Source organism: Pongo pygmaeus, chromosome 1, assembly GCF_028885625.2.
Source record: "Pongo pygmaeus isolate AG05252 chromosome 1, NHGRI_mPonPyg2-v2.0_pri, whole genome shotgun sequence".
Classification (NCBI taxonomy): Eukaryota; Metazoa; Chordata; class Mammalia; order Primates; family Hominidae; genus Pongo; species Pongo pygmaeus.
The window spans coordinates 226,472,234-226,484,834 of NC_072373.2; the positions used below are offsets into that span (position 1 = coordinate 226,472,234).

The 12,601-nt window shown below is 49.1% G+C and overlaps 1 protein-coding gene across 2 annotated transcripts in view; it reads right to left on the bottom strand.

Moving 5' to 3' along the window:
• The window catches only part of AJAP1 (adherens junctions associated protein 1), a 129,361-nt gene that overhangs the window by 13,924 nt on the left and 102,836 nt on the right, over positions 1-12,601 (bottom strand). The window lies entirely within an intron of this gene.

Genomic DNA, 12,601 nt, shown 5'->3' on the forward strand with positions numbered 1-12,601 from the left:
AGAGCTCTGGTCATGAACTGTTTGCTGACACCCACATGCACGATGGCAGAAAGCAGGGATTCTTTCCCGTCCCCCACCTCTGTCCCAAAACCTTCTGTAACATTTGCCACTAACCACAGACACAGGACTGGGGAGACAGGAGGGCAGGCCTGCAACAGCTCCTGCCTCTGGTCCCTACCACAGACCACCTTCTTTCCTGACTACACATCTGTCACATCCTTCCTGGGACCTAGATGCTGGGGACATTACCAGCCAGCCAGGGCTACTCGGAAGGTCCACTTTAGCACCTGAGAAGCTGGAAGATCAAGGCAGTGAGGGAGCCCGCCAAGCCCGCAGGTGACAGCACCTCCTCCTACTCATCTCCCCATGTCCTTCCACCTGAGATCCAAGCAACTGTCCTGTCTCCGCCTGGGGCTCCATCTTGGTGTCTGCTTTGCAGAGACCCGCCCCTCACACCTGACCAACCTCTTGGGCTGCTGGGGTGAGAACACTGCATGTGCATGTTTCAGCATGGCGGGTTTCAGTGTCAAGATTTTTCTGGCGGCCTCCCAAGGGCAGTCTCTTAAACAGATGTTACCTCTCTGCTGGATATGATCCTCATGGGGGAAATTGTTCATAAATGATTACACATTGGCACAGCCAGAAAACAAGCTTTGTCTTCCTGTTTCCCCGTCTCTGGGGGTAATTTTTGTTTTTCACAAGGGATTCTCCAGGACTCACAGAATAACAGCATCCGGCAAACAGTGGAGGAAACACATAAGTATGGCGGGTCTCTCCCAAGCCCTCTTCTATCCATTGATTCAGGAACTGTTTGTTGTGCACCTACTGTGTGCCTGCAGCACTAGTACTGCTCACCCACAGGCAACAGCTGCTCCGATGCCCCCTGAATAAAGGTGCTGCATTCACTGCAGTTCTGGCCAATGACCTCCCATAAACCTATGCCCCATCTGTGGCACCTGCTGTAACCTCTGGGCAAGTCCCTTCTCTGGGACTGCCAAGTTGGTTTGCTAATGAGTTGAAAGCTAAGTTATGCAACAGGGACCACCCCTAATCCCACCAACAATGGGGTGTCTACCAGCTCTGGTAATCCCTATCTATGTGCCAAGTTTCCTGAGACCCAACTCAGACCTCATGTGCAGAGGAAGGATTGAAAAGGATGGACAGCTGTGGAGGGTGGGTTGCCTGTTCAGTCTCCTCTTGCTCTGTACCCACACACTCCCTCTGGCCCAGTCAAGAGAAAGCCATGCTGTCACGAAGCATATGTGCTCATCCTGTGTCTGTGCTTCTTGTGATGAGAAGGAGGTTGCTGCTGCTGCTGCTGCTGATGGTGATGGTGATGGTGGTGATGATGGTAATGATAATGATGGTGATGGTGATGATGCTGGTGACAATGATGGTGATGATGATAATAGTGATGATGATGGTGGTGATGGTGATGTGGTGATGATGGTAATGATAATGATGGTGATGATGATAATGGTGATGGTGATGACGGTAATAATGATGGTAATGGTGATGATGGTGATGATAATAATGGCGATGATGATAATGGTGATGGTGATGAAGATGGTGGTGATGGTGACAATGATGACAGTGATGGTAACGATGATGATGATGGTGGTGATGGTGATGATGGTAATAACGGTGATGGTGATAATGATGGTGATGGTAATAATAGTGATGGTGATGATGGTGATAGTGACATGATGATGATAATGATGGTGACACTGATGATGATGGTAGTGATATGATAATGGTGATGGTGATGATGGTGAAGGTGATGCTGATGATAATGTGATCTTAGCTGCATGATGTATCATTAAACTTATAACTAAGGGGTAAAAAATCAGAAACCAACTTAACAGAAAGAAGGGTAATGATCTATTTCTGATGCTGGCCTTGCCCTGGAGGCCCTTCTCCTGCCTTTTGTGTAAATTTTCTTAATAGATTTCCCACATTAAAACGTGAAGGGCGCATTATGGGCTAATCACCAGCTAAGAGGGTCTGGGCAGACATACACACGCAATATAACAGCTATGCTTTCTACAGTACCCCTTGATGCAGCTAGCTAAGCCTTCACACCTGGGATCGATTTAACCCATCTCCACCCCGCATTTTTTTTAACCTGTCTGACAAACTGGGTGCCTGATGCTAAAGAAGAAAAATGACTTTCCCTGGTCAGCAAACAAAGCCTGGACAAACGCAATTCTCTGCTCCAGCGTCCCCAAGAAAACCAAACATCTAAATCCAAATCCCACACACCTGTGGCCACATTCTGTTGTTAAATAAGTTCAAGATCAACAGTTTACTGAACCCTGCACAAACTTTTCTTGCAAAGTAAACAGCCGTGTGCTTCAAAACCTGGAGTGTGGGTTTTAATGGGCTCCTGGGCTCCTGCTTAGGATGTTACAACTATGAGAATAAAACTACAGACCCTCATGATGGTTGGACAAGGACTGGGACTTCTGACATGTGGCCCCAATAATATTTCTAGGAAGCAGGCTGAAATATGGAAAATTCATAAGAGTTCCTCATTATTTCCTCTCTTTGGAACGCTGTTCACTTAGAATACAGCAGAAAACATGGGAGAAGTCATGTGGTGTTTACAGCATCCACCCCATCATTTAGTCTCTCCAAGAGCCAGGAGTAGTTTCCTTCCATGTGTAAATCTTCATGTGGATCCCAGGTAGACAAACCTTTTCTTAAAAGACCAGATAGTAAATATTTTAGGCTTTACAGGCAGTATGGCCTCAGTCACAACTACTAAACTCTGCCATTGTAGCAAAAAAAGCAGCCGCAGACAATGGGCAAAGAAGCAAATGGGGCTGTTTTCCAATAAAACTTCATTTCCAAAAACAGGCAGTGGCCATGTTTGGCCCATGGACCACAGTTTACAGATACGTGATTTAGGTGAGTAGCTCAAGGTGGCTCTGCTTATAGATTAAATAAAAGCATATTCTTCTTTTTGGATGATCGATTAATGCTTGGAATCAAACTGCAATCTTTTAGTTTGAAGGATTAGAACCTTCCCCCTCCACTATCAAAGCTTTGCTGTGTGCCGGACTCTTCACTGGTCACTGTCAAGGTGGTTTCAGAGAGACCCACAGCCTCTAGTTTATGGCTGGGTCTTAACATCCAGCAGCAGTGCCCTCACCCTGCTGGGTTTGTCCATATGAAGCCACTTGATAATAAGTCACTTTGCATAAAGGTTTCCCTTGAGAAGTCAATTACACAGGATTTTTGATGTTTGGAAATCAAAACTCAGAGAGAAATGTACCAGTTTGATTCCTTCGATGGCTCTTAGAAATATTTCAGCCACGTCTATCTCAATTTTCTCCATGTTAAAAAGAAATAGCATCTTGCCAAACACAAGAATGTTCAGATTATGGAATCATTGTGTAGAGAGAGACCATATCTTATTGGTCTGTGGAAAGGACTTTTCCCACACTATGCAAATGGCACCATTCTCAGGAGGCTTCGACTTTTCTCCTTCTTCACTCATCTCTCTCCTTCTTCACTCATGTCTCTCTCAATACTCTCGCCTTAAATAACATTCCCACTGGTCGAGTCTCTGGTGGCTATTAGCTACCTCGGGCAGGAACACCTGTCCCATAAACCCTGCTGCCCCTGAGCAATCCTGGAAAAGTTTCCATGTCAGCTGTCCAGGGGCTATGACTGGATTGACAATGATGTCACCTAAAGGGAGCACACACTCTATGCCCCCAAGGAAGGAACAAACAAGCAAACTTTTCCCTCTCCACTTCCAAGGTCAACACTGAATCCCATCTTCAAACTCTTTGCAATTCAGACCTGATCCCAGAGCTCAGAAGCATGCTGTGTGGGAATTCTTGCTTCCCCTTCCTGACAGGTGTTATTGTTCCTGCTAATTTGGGGGCTTTTTCTGCTTCTGTTAATTGCCACTGTATACTAATGCATGAGGAATCAGCTGCCATCCAGATAATGAAAAATTGTCCCCAGAATAATGGATGGGGACAGATGGATTACCAAGCTCTGCATCAATCAATGGGGCTTTTATGGTTATATTTGTGGTGGTTTGTAATAAGATCAGGCCCTGAAGATTGATGTGGAAGTTTGTAATCCATCTCTGGGTCTGAACAAGGTCTTATTAAATGAAGCTGAATCAAATACAGGCCATTGTCCATGGCAAAAACAAACCCATCAAGGGCTTTCTTTCTAGGACGTGAGGCACGTTTGGCTGGTACACTTGGATGATGGCAGGAGTGATGGTCCTGGAATTGGCCAAGGCAAACAGATGACATTGCTGTGTGTATCATAGCTGATTTCACAATGCAGGAGTCTGGAGCGTCTGAATTATGCAAACAAAGAGCCACGGTCACTGGACACAAAAATGTCTGTCATGCAACAAGGGTAAGTTTGATAGGTGACAGGTGACATTGGGACCCAAAGTGCCAATTCCATCCCAAAAAAGCCATTCCTTTTCCACAGAGACCTGCAAAATGTCAATTTCACAGCAGTCCTTGAAAAAGAGTCTCTGGGAACATGTTGGCTTGACTAGGGAGAAGCTCACAGTGCCCAGTGGTGGACAGATGGGAGGCAGCTTGGCTTGCTGGAGTTGGAGGAACCTCAGGGATTAGGCTTCGTCTGAGTCAGTTGCTCACCTCCTGGGAACAGGCTGCTAAGAAAAAATGCATCTTCCAAAACTGGGATGCTCACAGCAGAACAAGGCCACCAGCTTTTATGGCAGGGACACAAAGGAGTGTGCTGTTTTCTGAGTGACCCCGCAGAGTCTTCCAAGGGGTGAATGTATTCGTCAGGGTTCTCCAGAGAAACAAAACCAATGAAATATAGAGAGATCTATAAGAAGAGATTTATCATGGGATTGGCTCATGTGATTATGAAGGCCGAAAAATCCCATGATCTTCTGTTTACAAGCTGGAGAACCAGGAAAGTTAGTGGTGTCACTCAGTCCAAGGCCAAAGGCAGGAGAAGATGGATGTCCCAGCTCCATCTACACCATAGGGGGTTCATGTCAGTGGGCAGGGACACTGGTGGAAGTACCAGAGTCTAAAGGCCCAAGAACCAGGAGCTCTGATGTCCAAGTCCAAGGGCAGGGGAAGACAGATGTCCCAGCTCAGCTCTCTCTCTCTCTCTCTCTCTCTCTCTCTCTCTCTAAATATATATATATATATACTACAGACCCTGTGGTCATGACAGTTGGATAAGGACTGTGTGTTTTGACATGTGGTCCCAATAATATTTGTAGGAAACAGGCTGAAATATGGAAAATCCACAAGGGATCCTCATTATTTCCTCTCTTTGGAAGGTGTGGGGAGATGGAGAGAAGGAGAGGGAGAAAGGGGGGGAGAAAGTGCGAGGGAGGGGGAGGTTGGAGGAGAGGGAGACAAAGAGGAGAGTGGGGGAGGGGGAGAGGGAGAAAGGCAGGGAGAGAGATGAGGGAGAGAGGGAGGAAGAGAGGGAGAGAGGGAAGAAAAGAGAGAGAGAGGGAGAGGGAGAAAGGAGGGTAGAGAGAGGGATAGGAGGGAGGGAGCGGGAGAGAAGAGAATTTGCCCTTTCTTTGTCTTTTTGGTTCTACCTGGGCCCTCAACAGATTGGATACTGCCCACCCATATGGCTGAACAGGGATCTTCCATACTCAGTCCATTATTTCACGTGCCAATCTCTTCCAGAAACGCCTTCACAGACACCCCCAGAAACCATGCTTTACCAGCTCTCTGGGCATTCCTCAGCTCAGTCAAGTTGGTGCATAAAATTCACCATCACAGTGGGTGATGGCCTGGCTCAGGGAAGTGCTTCAAGCCAACACTACATGGAGATAAAGTCTCCTCTTATTGGAAGTCCTTCCAGCTTGGGACAGGATCACATGCTACAGAAACAGAACTCCCCCTAAGGAAATGCTTTGCTGACATCTCACAGGACTCGGCTTGGTCACAACAACACAGTGAAGGGCAGTCCCCAGGGAATTGCCCCAAAGGGCCTAGGCAGGTGGAGCAGTGGTCCTCAGCCAGGGACATCTGGAATGTCTGGAGACACTTTGGGTTGTCACAACTGTGGGTGGGAGTGGTTGTACATCTAATGCGTAAGGGTCAAAGATGCTGGTAGATGTCCTCCGAGGCACAAGACAAGCCCACAGGACAGATATCACTGCAGCTGAAGCCTTGGGTTGGAGGGTCACCTCCAGTGTGCCTCATAGGGTGAGGTGCGAGCCCATCCCTGGTTGTTTCCTTTTAATACCCCTTCTCCCTCCAACGCTTTCCTTATCAATAACAAAGCCAGGCAGGGAGAGAGGTCATGGGGCTGACACCTTGGAGCCACTGTAGAGGTCCATAACATGGAGTCACCCCAAGTTTCTTGGTAGAGGGTGCCAAGCCTCGTGCCAAGTGAATTAGTGCATTCACAGCTCACTACAGCAACATGAGGTGAGCACAAATATGTTCCCTAAGTCCAGAAGGAAGTTAAGGGATTTTCCCAAGGTTGCACAGTGCCATTTGGGGTCCCCACAATCACCCTCAGGCTTAATAATTCAGCAGGGAGGCTCACAGAACTCAGAAAGCCATTATATTCTTTGGTATAGTTTATCACAGCAGAAGGATGAGCACCAGGAAGAGAGGCATGGGACAGAGTCCAGGGGAGACCAGGCACTTCCGGATGTCATCTTGCAGTGGAGAAATGTGGACAGCACTGTCTCATCCCAGCAATGATGTGTGACAATACGCATGAAATATCGGGGAAGCTCCCTTGGGCCTTGACGCCCAGAGTTTGTGCTGGGCTCTGCCACAGGTGATCCTTGGCATGGCTGACCCCAGTCTCCAGCCCCTCTGAAGGTCAAGCTAATACCACAATACCCCACAGCCCTAGTTCCCACCATAAGTTGTACCGTTGTATTATCTGGCCAGGCCCAAGGCCCCCAGGCAAAAAAGACACTCAGGCAGGACATTCCAAGGGCTTAGGAATTGGGGGCAAGGACATTTCTTTGGGCAAAATTAACCCTGTACTGCACACACAGCTAAGACATGGCAGACACGGAATTCAACAGGCTTGCTCCAGGTTTCAGCCCCTCACTGCTGTCCTGCACAGCCTCTTGGAGGGTTGTATGAAGGATAGTTGCATTATGTTAGGTATAACTAAGACCTTGTTATTGTCTTTATTTGAAGATTATATATAATTTCAGGAGATGTGTATGGGCTCAAGTTGACAAGGGGTGGACTTGTGATGGTTAATATTAAGTGTCAACTCGATTGGATTGAAGGATGCAAAGTGTTGTTTCTGATGGGTCTGTGAGGGTGTCACCAAAGGAGATTAACATTTGAGTCAATGGCCTGGGAAAGGCAGACCCATCCTCAATCTGGGTGGACACAATCTAATCAGCTGCCAGCACAGCCAGAATAAAAGCAGGCAGAAGAATGTGAGAAGACTAGATGGGTTTAGTCTTCTGGCCTCCATCTCTCTCCCATGTTGGATGCTTCCTTCCCTCAAACATCAGACGCCAAGTTCTTCAGCTCTGGGACTCAGATTGGCTTCCTTGCTCCTCGGCTTGCAGATGGCCTATTGTGGGAATTGTGGGACCTCATCTTGTGAACGTGCGAGTCAATTCCCCTTAATAAACTCCCCTTATATATACATCAATCCTGTTAGTTCTGTCCCTCTAGAGAACCCTGACTAATACAGATTCTGGTTGTTCTCTGCACAGGGATGGCTAATGGCCATGGCATCATGGTCCAGGGAGACTTGGAGATCTTCCTAAGTATCTATCTAGCTGTGGGCTCCAGAAGGGACCTGAAGTTGTACTCATGTCCCCTGACCCTAAGACTGGCTACCAATGTCACCCGTGGGTTTCTTTGTATTTGGAGATTGCTCTGAACTAGAGAACACAGAGTGTTACAGACGGGACTCAGAGAGAGCCCAGGGGACAAGTCTTTGCTAGAAAGACCCCATGCCACCCAGCTGCAAGCCTAAACCAAGGCATCAATCCACCTTCCCTTCTCAGGACCATCTTCTTGGCAAAATCTCAGCACTGCTGCATTCAAATCTGGGATTCTCAGCAGGAGCACCGGGAATGGGGTGAGGACGAGGTGGGTAGAGAGCTTGGGAAATGAATTCACTGGCAGTGAGGTTTACCCTCTGAGTTAAAAGGCTTTCCAAAGGTTCGGGCACCCTGGGGGCTCAGTTAGGGTTAAGGGGGCACAGAGCCCTCACTTTATGTTTGCAAGATCATGAATCACCCAACAGCAGCCTTCAGAGCCATGATCTCAATGCACATTTCACATGGAGACTGCACAACCTGTAAACCTCAAATATGTACATCTAGTCCTTCAGGAAAAGTTTGTGACTCCTGGCCTACAGGACCCCAAGAATCCCAGAGTGGGCACTTTGTGTATGGCATGACTGTGGGGGGGCACAGATGGGCAGCCTCTGCTCACGGGCCCCCTCCATGGTGTGGCCACACACCTTGGCGAAGGCCAAGCCTGCATATTCACCCCTTGTGGCAAACAGAAACGCTTAGACACATTGCTGAATTGAATATAATGACTATGAAATGGGTTACAGGCGAAAGGAAGCCAGGCCCTGTCCATCTGCTCCTTCTGACCTGCATTCAGAGAACGCGGCCCAGCAGATGGGAAGGGATCACAATGCTGCATCGTGGCCGGGAAATGTGGCTCCCCAGCCGTGGACCCTGGGCTGTCCCAGGGGCGGGGAGTCAGATCTGCTCCGTGACAGGCAGCAGCATCTTCTCCGGAGCAGAAAGTCCAGTGCTGGAAGAAGCAGAAACCCCTCAGAGAGAGCATTCAGTGTTTCCAGGGCAGCTTCCAAAGCTTGCATGAACACACATGCATGCATGAACACACTCACATATACACACATGTACACACACTCTCATACACACAGACTCACACACGTTCACACACACCCACACGCACTCATATACACACTCATGCCTGCACATGCACACACACACTCACACATACACACATGCTCACACACTCTCATACACATGCTCACACACACTCACATATTCACACACACATGCACACACACAGGCTCACTCACAGAGATTCACACACACGGCCTGAATTTTTAGCTTGTGTAAGAACAGAAGCCACTGATACTCAACTTTGAGCTCAGTGGCCGTTAGGGAAATGACCCATTTCTTTCACTGAACCTCCGCTATCATTTGAGAAGTTCCACAAAAGATGATGGCTCTGGAGGCCAGTGCTTGGGGGGAAGGAAGTCGGCCTTGCTGCATGCTAAGGAGAGTTTCAGGGTTTGGGGAAGAGATACCCTATGGCCAGGGAGGCTTTGAACCAGCTGAGGGGCCTTCTGCTGCAGAGATGCTCCATCCACAGCTGGAGCCTGGCGGGAGGGGCTGGGCCCTGAGTGTTAGCAGCAGAGTCCCTTCTGACAACTCCCAGCGCCACCAGCACCACCGCACCCACTGTCTTCAGAGCCTACGTTTAGCTTATAAAATGGTCAGTACATCAAACCTCTAAGCAAATGGCAAGGCTCCCCCTCCAAAAAGTCCGCCTGCACCTCGCTCTCGGAGGCATGGTGCTGTGACCTCACAGTTTCCATTCAGCAGACATGTGCCTGGTGTAGGTGGGAGAACCCATGGAAGGAAGGCACCCAGTTCAGAGGCCCCCGCACAGGAGGTCCTCAAAGAGCAGTGGCCTCACCCTGGTTATGGTCACTGCAGAGTCTATGCAGAGGCTTGAGCCAGCTCCCTGGAGCAGAAGAGACGGGGCTGGGCACACCCAATGCAGTCAGTGGTCCAGAGCAGACATTCTGCAAATTGGGACTAACATCAGTCCATCCAGCTTCCAGCCCCAGAGGCCAGATTCCTCCAATATTTTTATTTTGAACTGTCTTTCAAAATATGCTCCCTGTCTCCCAGACACCTAACCAAATTAAACAGACTATAAGACATTTGCCTCCCTGTATTTCAAGCTCTCAACACGGCCTTATTTTTAGTGATGTTTCAACACTGACCCTGGTTCAGGACTGATGTGCCATCCAGCGGCCCCATCTAAGAGGAGCAGGTCTATACACACCTTTTAGAGTCAACACACGAGAAGGAGGAGCAAGGGATTCTCAGACACCAGCTGAGTACCAGAGGGTGTGCTGAGCAGGCCAGCAAGAAGGCTCCTTACCTGTAGTGGCTGTAGTCAGAAACAGTCACGGGGCCATGACCAATATAATGAACTTGACCAAGTTTGGAGCTGGTTCAACCTGCATCCTGACCTGAGCTCTGGTGCTGGCCATCTTCAGAAGTACTCTGGAGTTTGCAGAGTGCACAGAAAGCCTATAACCCAGCATCCAGCTCTGGGCAAGTGAGTGATCTGCTCTGTCCTGGGATCTCGGGTAGAGGGAACAGCAGTGTCTGGGACTCAGCCCTGAGAAGCTGCCTTCAGCTCCTCTGCACCCCGGCTGTCCTGGGAGCTGTGCTATCAATCGAGCAGCAGCCTGATGTATGCACCACACTCTCCAGCACAGGGTCGGGTGGGCTCGTGTCTCCATGCTATGCCCGTAGGACCTCCTGAGATGGTTAGGTTTTGTGTCCCCACCCAAATCTCATCTTGAATTGTAAGCCCCATAATCCCCACTTGTCAAGGGAGAGACCAAGTAGGGTAATTGAATCATGGGGGTGGGGGTGGTTTCCCCCTTGCTGTTCTCATGGTAGTGAGTTCTCACGAGATCTGATGGTTTTATAAGGGGCTCTTTCCCTGCTTCACTCAGCACTTCTCCTTCCTGCCACCTTGTGAAGAAGGTGCCTTGCTTCCTCTTCAACTTCTGCCATGATTGTAAGTTTCCTGAGGCCACCCCAGCCATGCAGAACTGTGAATTGATGAAACCTCTTTTCTTTATAAATTACCCAGTCTCGGATATTTCTTTATAGCAGTGTGAGAATGGACTAATGCACTTCCTATGCCAGCCCCTGATGTTTCTTTCTCATGCTCGTACAGGATCTGACAGTCTCCCAAGGAGACATGATTGAGGAGTGACACACTATATTAGTCTGTTCTCACATCGCTAATAAAGACATAACTGAGACTGGGTAATTTATAAGGGAAACATTTCTAATTGACTCACAGTTACACATGGCTGGGGAGGCCTCAGGAAACTTACAATCAGGAAGGGGAGGCAAACATGTCCTTCTTCACATGGCGGCAGGAAAGACAAGTGCAGAGCAAAAGGGAGAAAACCCCTTATAAAAGCATCAGATCTCATGAGAATGAGAACTTACTCATTATCACAGAAACAGCATGAGGGTGATCACCTCCATGATTAAATTCTGCCTCCCACAGGTCCCTCCCACAACACGTAGGGATTACAGGAACTACAATTCAAGAGGAGATCTGGGTGGGGACACAGCAAAAGCATATCACACACCTTGCCTCAAGATATTATAGAAAAGCACTCTTCACTCATTCAATAACTGCTTATTCAGGACCTACTGTGTGCAGGCACTGGGCTAGACCCAAAGGTTGCAGTACAGGAACAAAAGCAAGCAGTGTCCCCATCCAGAACAGGCTACAAACCAGGGTGATGAGGACACCAACCAACCAATCACAAATACACATGCAAGTGCACCTGTGACAAGAGGTTCCACAACAGGAGGTACCATCAGTGTCTGTAATAGACCCACTCCCCAAGTACCTGTGATGTGTTTCCATGGTGGTCCCAAATCCTCACCCCCTCCAGCCACACTCATGCCAGGATGCTTTACAGTTGCCTGTGGGCTGGGCCAGTGTTGGGAGCAAAGTGGTGCATGAGGCTGGCCATTTTGTCCATTTGCCATCCTAGTGAGAACATGCCCAGCCCAGCCCACGGGAGGCTGAGAGACCCATGGGCCACAGCTGACAGCCCTAGCCCCCAGCTGAAGCCAGCCCAGGTCAGCCAATAGCTGGCCACCCCGGGGCATGTGAGTGAGCCCCAGCAATACACTGGTAGCACTGCATGCCCCTGGGTCTGGCGCTGTTTGTGGCATTTCAAGGCATAGCTCACTGACAGGGGAGTTGGAAAGGGGAAGGGTCTGTGCTGAAGGCAAAGGAAAGGATCTACTGAGAGAAAGACCAGAAGTGAGGTGGCCTCCACTGACACGGAGAGTCAGATGTCTCCAGGAGCCACATGAAATCCTCCCAGCCTCGCTCGGGCTCCCTTATCACCTCCCCAAACAATGACTCATGTGTGAGCCTCTGTGTCAGGCTCTCATCTCATTCCAGGCAACCCCCGGCTCTGCCACAGGCATTGGGGAAAGGGCTGGGGGCAGGCATGTGTGGCTGCATGACAGAGATGAGGCTAGGGAGGGCTAGGGGCAGCCTGAGGTTCCACGCTTGGAGGGGACGCTGCAGGCTCCCTACCCTCCCCAAAGACCCTTCTCAGCATTCTGGGAAAACCCACAAGGGTTCTCTGCTCAAATCAGGATGGGAATTCTGTGTAGGAAGCTTAGTTCCCTCCTGGAGCGTCACAAAGCTCAGGTTTGAGAGGCCTCCATAAAGCAAACTTGTTTCAGAAGGTTTGCTTAACCCAGCATCTCACAAATTTGGCATCTGCACTGTTCTTGCACAGAACCTAAGCGTCTGAATCCCAGGAAAACAAAACCTCC